Below are 12,162 nucleotides of genomic sequence, written 5' to 3'. Positions count from 1 at the left end.
TGACTTCTGACCTTAACTTGGAGGGGCAGAAGTGATCCTCTCTCCAGCAGGAAGACATTAACTTTCTCTGAGAATCTGGCTCCTAGCGTATTAATGCACTGAGGTTTTCTAATTCAGACTGCTGCTCTCCTGGAACAGAGACTACTCATTTAATACAGGACTTGAGATTCAGCTGAAAACCTGGATCCCAGAGGAACAAAGCCAGTACTTTATTCAACATGTCGCTCACCCTCTTCCCACACGCTGTATCATTACAGCAGGAGCACTGCGGCTGCAGTCTTCAATTTCTCAGTAAAAAAGACCCAACCCTGCCATGTGGCAGAGGAATGCCAGTCTATTTTGATGTTAAGAACCAAAAACTCATGGATGAAAGAGCATGTCAGGATTTACAGTCTTGCTTTTAATTTACCTCAAGGTGCTGATTACCAGCAGTACTAAATCACCTTCTATGGCCTGTCTGGACAGGGAGCACCTGGGAAGACAACCTTGATCTGCAGCGTGGCTGGGCAGGGCAGGAGGACACAGTAGCCCTGCAGTAGCCCTGCAGTAGCCCTGCAGATGGCCATGTCCAAGCTGCTGCTGGAGGCATGGGCAAGTTGGTGGCCCAGTTATCAGCAGGCTCTTATCCCTCAGTGATACAGATGCAGTAATGACCTGATAGCACGATCACTGACCTTTGTTTTAGAAACACAGATACTTTAAAAATACAAAGCTGCAGACAGCCTGCAAAAGCTGTCTGCATCCCAGAACAATGCTATTGCACAATAACAATCCCATTTTGTTTAAAGAAAACAAACAAAAAATTCTAACCTAGTTACTCAACAACTCTGGGGAGTGCCAAATAGTTCTGGGGAAAAAAGAATAAATTTTAGGTTGGAGCAAAGGGGCCTACCTAGATGTTGCTTGTTTCTGTGGTTACCCTGTGGGCCCATTTCTGATATCCTCTATATCCATGAGGGTGTGCTGGCTGTTTAGTGTGGCCATGCTATGATAAAAGCAGCGTGATTCAGAGGGAAGAGAGGCTCTGAGTGATGTTCCAGTTTCTCAGTACCAACCCAGAGCCCATTCTGGTGCTCAGCCTGGGAAGTGTCTTCACATGCCCAGATTATTTGTGTCTACACATCCCTGTTTGCCTGTAGTCTGCTGATGCATCACTCTCTGGAAACGGCTGGTGCAGTTATCAGATTTGAGAGTTCCTTCATTAGTATCAGCCTTTCTGGGCTGCTCCCCTGGGATGCTGTATAACTGCAGTATTTGAGGGAAGAACTCAAGGGAAATGAGAAGAAACCAAAGACAGTACTAATGCTAAGATGAGTTTTTTAGTGGTGGACACAGAATAGAAATATATTTAATAAACAATAAATATTTTTCTTCATCTTCATGGGTCATTTCTTTCACTCCTAGAAGTGAAAGCAAGGCCATTTATCACCTTTGCTACGCAGAGGAGACTTCAAGCCATAACATTCAGTCACGTTTTAAATGTGAACCCAATGCAGGGAAGCTGGGGAGCCAGGTCAGACTGGTGGTGGTCCAGTTTGATCCCTCATGCCAAGTAGCATAGAGTAGATGCTTCTTAACTGAACCTAAGCTTTCCCAAGGTGGAGTGAACCCAGCATCCAGCTTCATCACAAACTATCAATAATGCTCCTCCAAGCAAATTTGGCAGGCTTTACCTCCTAGTGAGCCTCTGAAAGTGCACACTGACAATACACACAATATGACAAAACCATGATAGGCAATTTGATCAAGGAAATCAAGCTATGGGCTTGAATTCTCACAGGGTGGCTCTCCATATATTTGTTTTTTAAGCTTTTGCACCTTATCTAGCTCTCCTCCAGATTTTGGAGACTTCAAGGAATTTTTTTTTTGCAAAAAGCCATTTGAAAGTGGTGATGAATATAGAAAGGACATCTCCCTTGGACTGACTTGCTCTCCAACAGCTGTTATGCCAAAGAAACAGAATTTCAGAGGCTTTCATTCCCTGTTTTCACATTGCAAGTCTGTCTTTGGATCTTTCAATGCCCTAAGCTGAAAAGAAGACATGAAGGACATATCTATTCATTCACATAACAAAATATTTCTCAGTTAGAAGATATCCTAAATGGAGCTATTGAAAATGGAAGTGATTTTCCAACCAGTGCTTTCTCTGGTAGCAGAATTTTGAAGACTTGTATAACTGTGTGTTGTGAGAGACTGAAAAGCTAATGGCTCAGTCAGCCCTTTGCAAAAGCAGTGAGTGCTTTGCTGATGATGTTCAAGGTTGCAGCCCACATGCAAAGGACATGAGCACCACAGGATGACCATGACAAATCAACATTTGTTCAGCAAAAAGCTGGAGTTTGAGCCACATAAGGGAAGAAGCTGATAAGAAGCAGACACTTAGAGGTGGGATAGTGCTTTTTATCATCATGCCAATGTTCTGCCTTGTAAAACTGTCCCAGTTGTAAGAGTCCCCTCTGGAAAAGGTATCAGGAGATTCACATTTTTCATCCCTTCTGATGGGGCATAACTTGCTCAGTTGTAAAACTTTCTCCCACTCCAGAGAGATATTGGGACATTCACATGAAGGTGTTCATCCTGAAGGTGTTCATCCCTTCTGATTGGACTTATTTGGCTCAATGACACTGATGTGAGAGGCAGCTGTCATGTCATAGAAGAGGTGATAAACAATTAAAAATCCCTCAAGTGCCCCTAAACTCATTTCTAGGGCCTTCCACCAGAGGACTGCATATGATACATCACAGGATAAAACTCCACCCCCAGGGGAGGTACCTGGGCATTCCCACCTAGCCTGAGTTATATTAACCTATTGAACCTTGTGTTTTGTGGGCTTTCCTTTGTGGGCCAAGACTTCAACCAACACTATCACCAACAGACATCTAAATTGCAACAACCAAATCTTGTCACTGGATCCACAGGTGGTGAGATGTTTCTACTCTTACCCTTCCTTTCTCCCTTTCTTCTTCCAACTTCTTCTTCTTGAAATATATTGCAACTCAGACTTAAAAATTCCAGTCAGTGCCTTAGTAAGAGCCTTGTTGTGTCTGGATAAGTCAAAGTTGGCTAAGTTTAAGTTTTCTAAGTTAAAGCTTGTGAAGTGCCTTACTTTGTCTGCATGCTGTTTTAAAATTTGCCAAGTACCTTATTCTACCTTAATGTTTTAAAGTTTGCAAGCAGAAGTTTGGTATTGAACTTCCTAAGAATTTTGTTGTTTCTCTCATGCACCACCCAGAGTGAATCAAACAACCTTCCCCTAAGCCCACCGAATGGACCAGGACATAACAGGTATACAAATAAATCAACCAGAAAGATAACCACTTGCCTGTCTATCCTGCTTAAATACACCAGACAATCTCCTTTTTCAAGAAAGATACAATGCTGACTTACTTTTAAAACAAAAATTAGGTTTTTTACATTTCTTAATTATTTATATTTTCTTCATCTTTTACCAAGTAAGGATTCTGGTGATAATTTCTTTCCAGCAGGATCTTTAATCTGATGGTGTGTCCTCCAAATGGAAAGGGAAGTTTGGCCACAGAACACTGGTAATGTTAAAAAAGAAAAATACTTGGTACACATTTGAGCTATGTTGATATATACAATTTGTAAGAATTTCATAGTCTAAATATCCCAAAGAAAAAGCATTTTTGTGGTATTTCTACTGGAAGAAGCTCAGCAACAAATAATGTGGCAATATTTCAGTTGCAATAGTGCAAGGAGGCATTTCTAGTTGGGATAGTAGAAATAACATGACTGAATTCTTTGGCCTAAAAGGTCTTTCTGGCATTCTTTCTGCTGGAAAGCAGTAGGTGGGAACATTTTAATGGGAGAAGTGGGAATTTCCCCATAGTCAGCTTTCAGGGGCATAATCTTCCCTAAAGTATAAATGGGTTAAAACTTGGTTTTACAGAATTCCCTGCCATGCAGTTCATTAATCTCAGTGCAGGCCACATCTTCCCCTTTCCAAGGAGTGGGTTATATTTAAATGAGGTCTCTATATGCTTAGTAGTTCCCATCAAATGCACTCAAAGAAGATATGAAAACCCACAAAGAGCCACTGTCATCACAAAAACTCTTACAAAAATATTCAAGAAACCACCATCAATAATGTACAAAAGCTATATAGAAATATTTAGGCCCATTTAAAAATATTCTCAGCAGTGTGTTTGACCTGACCAGTCTTTGGGCCAAGGGTAGTTGGAGGCAAGGTTCAAGACTCCTTCACGGCTCAAACTCCCTTGGGAACTGCTTTGGCACTGAGACATACTGAAGTAGGATCCACAATGATTCATGTGAGCTCCCTCTCCTCTGGTGTAAATAGCAGAAATTCATTCATTTCCATGAGTCCTAACAATTGAGGCTGAAATGAAGACTAGGAAGCTGGTCAAAGTCAAGCAAAACTTACTAGGTTTACAACCTAAGCAAGGCTGTTCATAATCTATAATTGCAGGGTTGTTTTAGTAATTGATAAAAGATAACTTCATCCAAACAATTTTTTTCAGTTATTATATGCAAATTCCCATAGAAATCAATACTGCTATAGAAACAGTATTTTTTAACTTGTTCAGGTCAGGAACTGAGTTTTCTGCTTTAGGAATTAGATGTCTCATATTTTGATAGAGGCAGCTCCTTCCACACTATAGCTCCTTATTTTAAGTAATATACTTGGATCCTTCTTTGTACTTTGCATTGGAGGCTTTTGGGATTCTGAGAGTTCAGTTTGTCTTTGCTGTAGCCCCTTTATGGGGTTTATCTTGGACACACTGAGGCCAGTGGTGAAACTTCCATTGACAGCAATAGGGAAAAATCAGACTTTGCGCCAGAAAGACACAATTCCTCTCTCTCTCCATTTTTTATTGTTTTGATTGAGGTATAAATATATTTATTATGGTATTAATGGCTTGTCTGCCCGTGGATGGTCTGGAAAACAAGGATGTATTTAGTAAATGGATGAGCTCAACACGCAGTGAGTCTCTCTGTGGTAGTGCTCGTTTAGAAATAGAGTGGCTTTAGCTTTTGTATATTTAACCAGCTTCCAGTGGAGGGAAAAAATGTTCTGTGATAGTAGCTATAAAGTGAGAGGGGCAATACAGCCCCTAACTGCTGGTGAACAACCAAAACTAGTTGTCCAGTCCTCCAGAGAGTTGAAGTGGGAGATACAGAGGTACCAATAGAGGATATGTGACTGTATGTCCCTTGTCCCCGTGAGAGTTCCAGCTTGTTTTATACAGGTGGCACAAACAGGATTCCATCCTACGCTCTGCAGTACACATGAGATACACCTGCTGATAGCACTGATTAGGGCAGATTCCCTCTCCCATCTGAAAAACAACTGTTAACACCAGGTCTTGCAGTGTGGCTCCCTTAGGGAAGTTGTTTTTCTGCTAAAACTTGAGCTGCTGGAAGGAAATATCTTCAAGTAGCAGAATTACTCATAATAATGGGGGACATCCCAAAATTCTTTGAAATCTGTAAGGCCAGAAGAAAGTTTTTGAGCACATCCACTGCATCGACTGTAAGTCACAAAATCTGACTCAGTTCAATTTATGCTTTCTGCTTAACTTTCTGTTGCAGAATTTTCTTAGTCTTCTTCAATTAAAGCCTGCACTAAATTCCAAAACCAAGGCACTGTGTGTAAATGCCTGGTTGATGACATTAGATCATCTGGGTCTGAACAACATCATTATTGGAGAGCTGCTAAGGGATTATGCTGTAGCAAACATAGAAAGAAGGCTACCCTAGCACACTGGGCAGGAAAAGATGAGACAAACAGACCACAGAACTGAGAACAGTTGCTTTCTTAGGAGGTGATTAATGGAAACTCAGTCGCAGAAAGTTAGTAAGAATGATGAGCCTTTGCTACAATAGTTATAGAAAAGCCTTAGAAGATAGATTTTATAAGGAACAGCAAAGACTCTTTATTTCCCAGTCAGTTGGCATATGCCACTCAAACTCCTGTATCAATAAATGTTTTTTTAATCAAAATGTTTCATGATATGAAAAACATCAGCTCAAACTTCTTGAAAAGTCAGCATCCCTTCCAAGTGCAGAGAGTGGCTAATGGTTTTCTTGACACTTTGAAATGGCATTTCTCTGACACAGGAAAGCAGAGAAGGAAGAGTGGAAAACTCTGGGAGAGGGCTTGTGCAGTGATCTCTCTTTGTTTGGCCGTGGACAATTCAAGTAATGTTCAAAATCTGGCTGTAGAGTACAAACATTAGGGCATTTAGATTGAGTGCCAGAACTTAACCTATGATACCATTTAGCTTGACCTATACAAAATGCCAAGGTTCTCGTTTTTTAAAACCTGGGAAAAAATTCAGCCTGACTCAACTGCAGCATGCTTGCTCACCTGAAATGAAGCCAAAAGTTATTTGAATATAACTTTCTGTACCTTAATTTTCACATTGGTTTACAACTGAGTGACTCAGTCATGAAAAAAATGAATGCTCTGTGCTGTTCCTATCTATCTGGCCTTGTTCTTCTCTCAACAACTTGTCTGTGACATGGCTAGTTTTCTGGAAATTATTCACAAGTCATTAAAAAAATAATTGTTTTATCCTTTAGTTTGTCCATAAAAGTTTCCCTGCAAATTTTTCTTCTTTCTAAAAAGATTTATTAGAAAAAAGATGCAAATAGAGTAGATAAGCATATTTTTTTTTCTCTTCTTGCTACTTTATGACCTTGTAATTTAGATACCAAGATAATCAGTCTCAAGGGCATGGACACACTTTAAGGGAATGTTAATTATTAGTACAATTGTTGAGCTGGTTATCAGATTGCTGAGTTACTAGAAGACCCAGTCTAGCCTCTGTCAATTTACTTTTGTAGTGCAATTTTTGGGAAAATAACAGTGATGTATTCAGGCAACATCAGCCTGTCACTGCAAATCTGAGAATCTACTTGTCGAAAGGATGTGATAAGCTTGTAATGGAATACCCTGGAGGCATCTGGAGTGACTGTCAGGGATGGGTGAGATAGGGATGAAGCTACTTGCCTCTCCCAAGCTTCCCTGGTGATATGTTTTGGATAGGACTGAAGTTCTTGTAGACTAGTAGTGGAAAGGTGTTCCCCTTCATTTTGCGCCACCCAGACTCTGAACATCACCTACACCTTTTCTTCAAGAAGCTGTGTGTTGCCCCACCTAGCTATGGGAGTCAGCTGTAGCTATGGGAAGGGACTTGCTCACCTGGGAGAGGGGCTTCTCTTGGAGAGGCAGGAGATCCCACAGGCCTCACAGACACCTCCTGAGCTGGTGAATGTCAGTGTCTCTAGCCTCTGCACTTCCTGGAGGGAAAGGGAAGGAAGTAACTCACCTATCATCATTGCACCAACACCATCTTTGCCTGCAGGAAGCTCCTGGCAATGGTACCCATTTGGGGAATAGAAAATTTGGGGCACGGGAGTTTACATCTGAAATTTGAAGGTCTGTTAGTAGGGACTGGTAGTGAGCTCTGGGACTTTGGTGCTGATTCTCCCATCATTTTCCAATTTGAAAATTGGTCTAGTAGTACATATTCAACTATAAATCTTCATGGAGAGTTTTTCAGATTTTTATATTTCGTATGAATTTTCATCACACTGATGAAATGGCCCAAGATGATTGCTACTAACTAAACAACAAACTATAATGCATTATCTTGCAATTTGGAGGTGATACCTCTAGTAGTAAAAAAGTGACAGACTAACAAAATTTCCTCCAAACTCTTTTGGCCAGTATAACAATTTTTTTAGTTAAATATATTTCTTCCCTTGAGCACACCAAAAGCCTTTGAGTGTTTTTCCTGGTGTGATGTCTTCTTGACAGCTGTGCTCAGGGAAGCTAGAAAGGAGCAGAATTACACTATTAGACACTCTCGAGGGTTTTACTTCTATTTTCATTTCATTTTGCTAATTCCTGACAGTTTCAATAATGTACTGAAATGAGTCCCATCAAAATAATGTTGGACACCTGGGAAAAAAAGCATAGATCTGACTTTCATCAGTGATTGCATACATGTTTTTAAAACTGCTTTCAAGTGATGGTGTAGGCAATAATGTTCCACGCTAATTTGGTAAATCACCACATGACATTATGTAGCAATCAGCATTTAGGAATTTTAACCACACAGAGAATTTTCCGTCATTTTCAGAAATAATTTTCTTCTTTCAGCGAGGACTTGAAGGAAATAACCATATCCTGAGGGATTGGTTTAATGTGAAGATATATAGAGGCTCTATATAATATTCTTGTCTTTTACTTATTTTTGAAATAGTAAATACTTTTAAAGAGCTTCTCTCCATAACATTAGTACAGTGTCATATGCACACGTTATTCAGACAGATAACAGACAGATAGTAAAAGAAAACTTTTTCTCAACTCTATAAAACAGCAAGTGTGGGAAATACTGTTTTTCATTGGAAATAAACACTGAGATAAAATTATTTAGTTTAGTATGTGGGATTAGGTTATGATTTGATGTAACTAATTTAATAAATTTTACAAGTTTTCTTATTAGCACGTATCTAAGATCCCTCAAAAAGCGGCAGTTGCTAAAAAGTCAATTTTCCAATCATTGGTTTTCCATAGAAAGCAGAAATGCAATTTAGGTCTCTGCAGACTTTTTGGTGAATGCTGAGAAGACAACTATTAAGAAATAAAGTATTAATAAATGGCAAGATGAAAATGTGTATAGGCACATATAAATGTTTTAGATTTTTTACAAAGTTCATATAAATAAATGATTATTAGCTCTGTAGTATGTGCCTCTAAAAACATTCTATTTTCAAAACTTACTTTAAAAGCGCTTCATTCTAATGCAGTTGAAATCTCTGAATTATAACAGATTACATGGCATTTTTAAATTGAATTAACTGGGGAGAAAACCCTTTTGTTCAGTGTCTGGGATGGTCTCAGAACAGTTTTGAGACTGATTCCAAATTTTCCCCCATTGCTTGGTCTTCAGGTGTGCCCTTGGGGTGGTCCTGAGCCAGCAAGAGGTAATGTGCATTTTCCTAAACCCTGCAGGCTTCTTGGCTGGGAGGTCCCTGCCAATCCCAAGATCCTCGGTCACCAAGGAGCTCCTCCTGGCACATAGGATGACAGGGCACAGGATGAACAGCCCTGCAGTCAGGGTGGGGCTGGTCTGCACTGCTTGGAGTGCAGAAGCACCAAGCTGCTGACCACCAAGCCTGGGAAACTCAGCACACACTTTCCCCAGGATGCTGCAGCTCCCTGTCACTGCTTACCTGCAGCTGGGATCCATTGGTGCTGGCTTGCTCCAATCTTGCACAGCCTATGTGCCATGGCATGCAATCCATCCTCCTTTCCCTGTTTCTGGGAGGTTTTTGACATCTGAAAGCTTCCAGTTTTGTTACTGGAGAGCCCCAGCTGATTTCCTCCTTCATGCATGTTCCACTTACTGTTCTGTGTCTTGTTTCATTGCTGTGTTGTATTTCTTTGAAATCAGGGCTTTAATAACCATTTTCAGTGGTTCGTTTCTTCCTCTTTTGCAGCTAAAGAAACTGTTCTTAAGAATAATCCCAGTATTCATCTACTTAAAAGGCATGGATTTCAAAAGTCTTCCTAATATTTCTAAAGCCAAATATTTCCTTGTACCTCATGACTCCAGAGGAACAAGAGCACAGGTATGGATGTATTTAAGAAAGACCTAATACTAACTAATTTTCTGCCACATGTGGGGGCTGTGCCCCACAATGCTATTTAAAATTGACCTTGTGAGTAGTGAGGTAGGGATGTTGTTTCTTTCAAAGATTTATCTCCATGTTTGTTCCCAGGGTTTTGCAGAGCTGTCTGTCTAGAATTTCCACATTATAAATGGCTCTTGTTTTGGTAAAGTTCGAATTATTTTCATTAGCTGGTCACCTGGGGCCTGACCAGAGTCAGGCTAAAAACTTCAGACAAGCACTACAGCTTTTGCAATCAGTCTCAGTCTCTCTCTCCTGTCATCCCCAAGGAAATGAAAGGCAGAAACGTTTATGCTTCAGGTTAATGTTTTAGAAGTGTTTGAGGCAGGAAGCAAATGGACTTATTCATAAGTTCCTTGAGGATGTTTTGTTTCAGTCATGAGGACTGAAACTTTCCTGAATAAGGGCCAGTCAGCAAAAAGTGACCAGGGGCAGAGTCTGCCTTTGGGATGTGCTCCAATACCCAGGCTCCTGGTGGGGTCATGCCTTTGAGAGAGCCTTTCTGACAATCCATGCCGAACTTTGACATGGACTTTGGGAGGTCAGTCATAGAAGGCACTCACATAAGTCTCAAACTTAGGTTAGATTAGAGGAAACTGGAAATATCTAGAGCCATATAAAAATAATCATACAGAAGTGAAAGGAAGGAGCTGGAAGAAGCTTCTCATTTACCCTAAGGAAGAACCATACCATTGAATTGCTTGCGTAAATAAAGATCCTTCTGGAGGGTACCTAATTTTGAATATCACATCACATTTAGCAATAAACCTATCTTAGGCACCCAGTTTGCTCACTATTGTTTCCTATGGGAAATCAAAACATACCTTCTTTCTGGGTCCTTTACAGTGTTCACACTGACAGTGACAACCCTGAGCACAAGTCGTCAGGGACCACTTGAGGAGAGCTGAAAATCTGCAATAGCTTCCCGGTGAGAAGGTAGCTTTTGAGTCCCTGAAACTGGGCTAGTAGTGAGCTGTAATTTTTGGGAGCAAATGCAAAGACTGAAATTTATTCCAATGGCCTACAAAAGGTGATGTTAAAATTTCTTTCCACTAATGATCTATAAGGCAGGCTTTGCATTTTAGGAGGAAATGTCAGAATATATTGATTGTATTGACTGAAGTTTATTTTCCTGGGCATAGAATGTTATGGCAAATAGTATAGGTTTGCAATAAGGAACTTGTTCCACTTCTGACTGCATATATTTTTTGGTGTGTTCCTCTCTCTTTACCTGTTATTCTGACCATGTTTTGGTCTTTGAAATTCTAATTTTCTAAGACATTTTTCCTGTTAAATGAAGTAAGAGTCAGCAAAGTAAGTTGTAAGTAACAAAACAAAGTCATGATTTATTTTTATGTATCTATTTGCAGTTATAATGAGACTCTCAATTTCTACAACGAATCTTCATTGAAATTAGAGTTGAATTAAAATTTCTAACAAAAAAAAAGTGGTTCCTGACTGCTTTCTAATTGTGTGTCAAGTGTGAGCCAAAGCCAAATGTAGGAGAGCAAGGGGTACATATTGCATAAGGAGCCCATATGAGGGAGCCCTGCAGCTTTCTCAGAAACCATTTTGTCACTACTTTCCTTGGAAGACTTTTCTTTTTTACATGTTTACCCTTCACAATATTTTGTGGGTTGACCTCTGATGTCTAAGTCTGGTTCTGCTTTGTATCGTTTGTCTCTTTGTGTATTGCTTTCTGTGTCTGCTCCTTTGCTTTGGTAGTTTTCCCTGTTAATTTTGCACTAAGGCACCAATAGTATTGTTTTGGTCTGTACGGCTGTGATCCAAGGCAAGGGCAATACACAGATTTAAGCACCTGAAGTACTATGAAAATATAACCCTTAGTGGAACAGTCATGGCTTACTTTCATAAAACACCCTCTAGTATTAAAATCTCATTAACACACAGGGCTTCTGCTCACAAATTCATGGTTTCAAAGAGAAGAAATTGCACATTTGGAAAAAAAAAATTTTTTGGCACACACTTTCCTTCTGAATTGTCAAATACCTCGGTGCCCTCCCATAGCCCCAATACCATGATGCTTTTCTTCCACACAGTCATATATAAACATAAAACTGGTATTTTCTTAAAATGTGTGCCTATCCGAGGCATCCCCAATCAAGGAGATGCTGTTAACATGCTCACCATTGCCATCTTTCCTTTGCTGTTGTAGTAGGAATAACCTACAAAGTGAAAATCCACCAGATTTGGGAAAGCTCTTGGTGTGTCAGAGAAAAATTGCAACTTTCCAGGTTATTTGCAGGATCTGGATCAGTTTTGTCAAGGAAAGAAAAGTCCAGTTTATCCTCAGCTCTAATTATAAGCTACATAAAAAGTCAGTCATTGTTTTAATTTTCAAGAACAATAAAAAACAGATCTTCATGACAGGCAATTTCTGAAATGCTCATTTTGGTTGAGGATGCATTTTGTCTGCATGGAATCATTCATGGAGAACCATGTATGGAGGTTAGC

The 12,162-nt window shown here is 39.9% G+C and overlaps 1 long non-coding RNA gene across 1 annotated transcript; it reads left to right on the top strand.

Moving 5' to 3' along the window:
- The first annotated feature begins 2,808 nt into the window (after positions 1-2,808).
- Positions 2,809-3,539, top strand: LOC146439826 (uncharacterized). The gene is made up of 3 exons (XR_014851311.1): positions 2,809-2,918; positions 3,233-3,285; positions 3,483-3,539. It is a non-coding gene; the product is annotated as an uncharacterized LOC146439826 (long non-coding RNA).
- Positions 3,540-12,162: the final 8,623 nt, after the last annotated feature.

The sequence above is a fragment of the Lichenostomus cassidix genome, chromosome 3 (assembly GCF_008360975.1).
Source record: "Lichenostomus cassidix isolate B80296 chromosome 3, HeHo_3.0, whole genome shotgun sequence".
Classification (NCBI taxonomy): Eukaryota; Metazoa; Chordata; class Aves; order Passeriformes; family Meliphagidae; genus Lichenostomus; species Lichenostomus cassidix.
The sequence above is the reverse complement of the archived record's forward strand: the minus strand, read 5'-3'. Positions and strand labels throughout refer to the sequence as shown.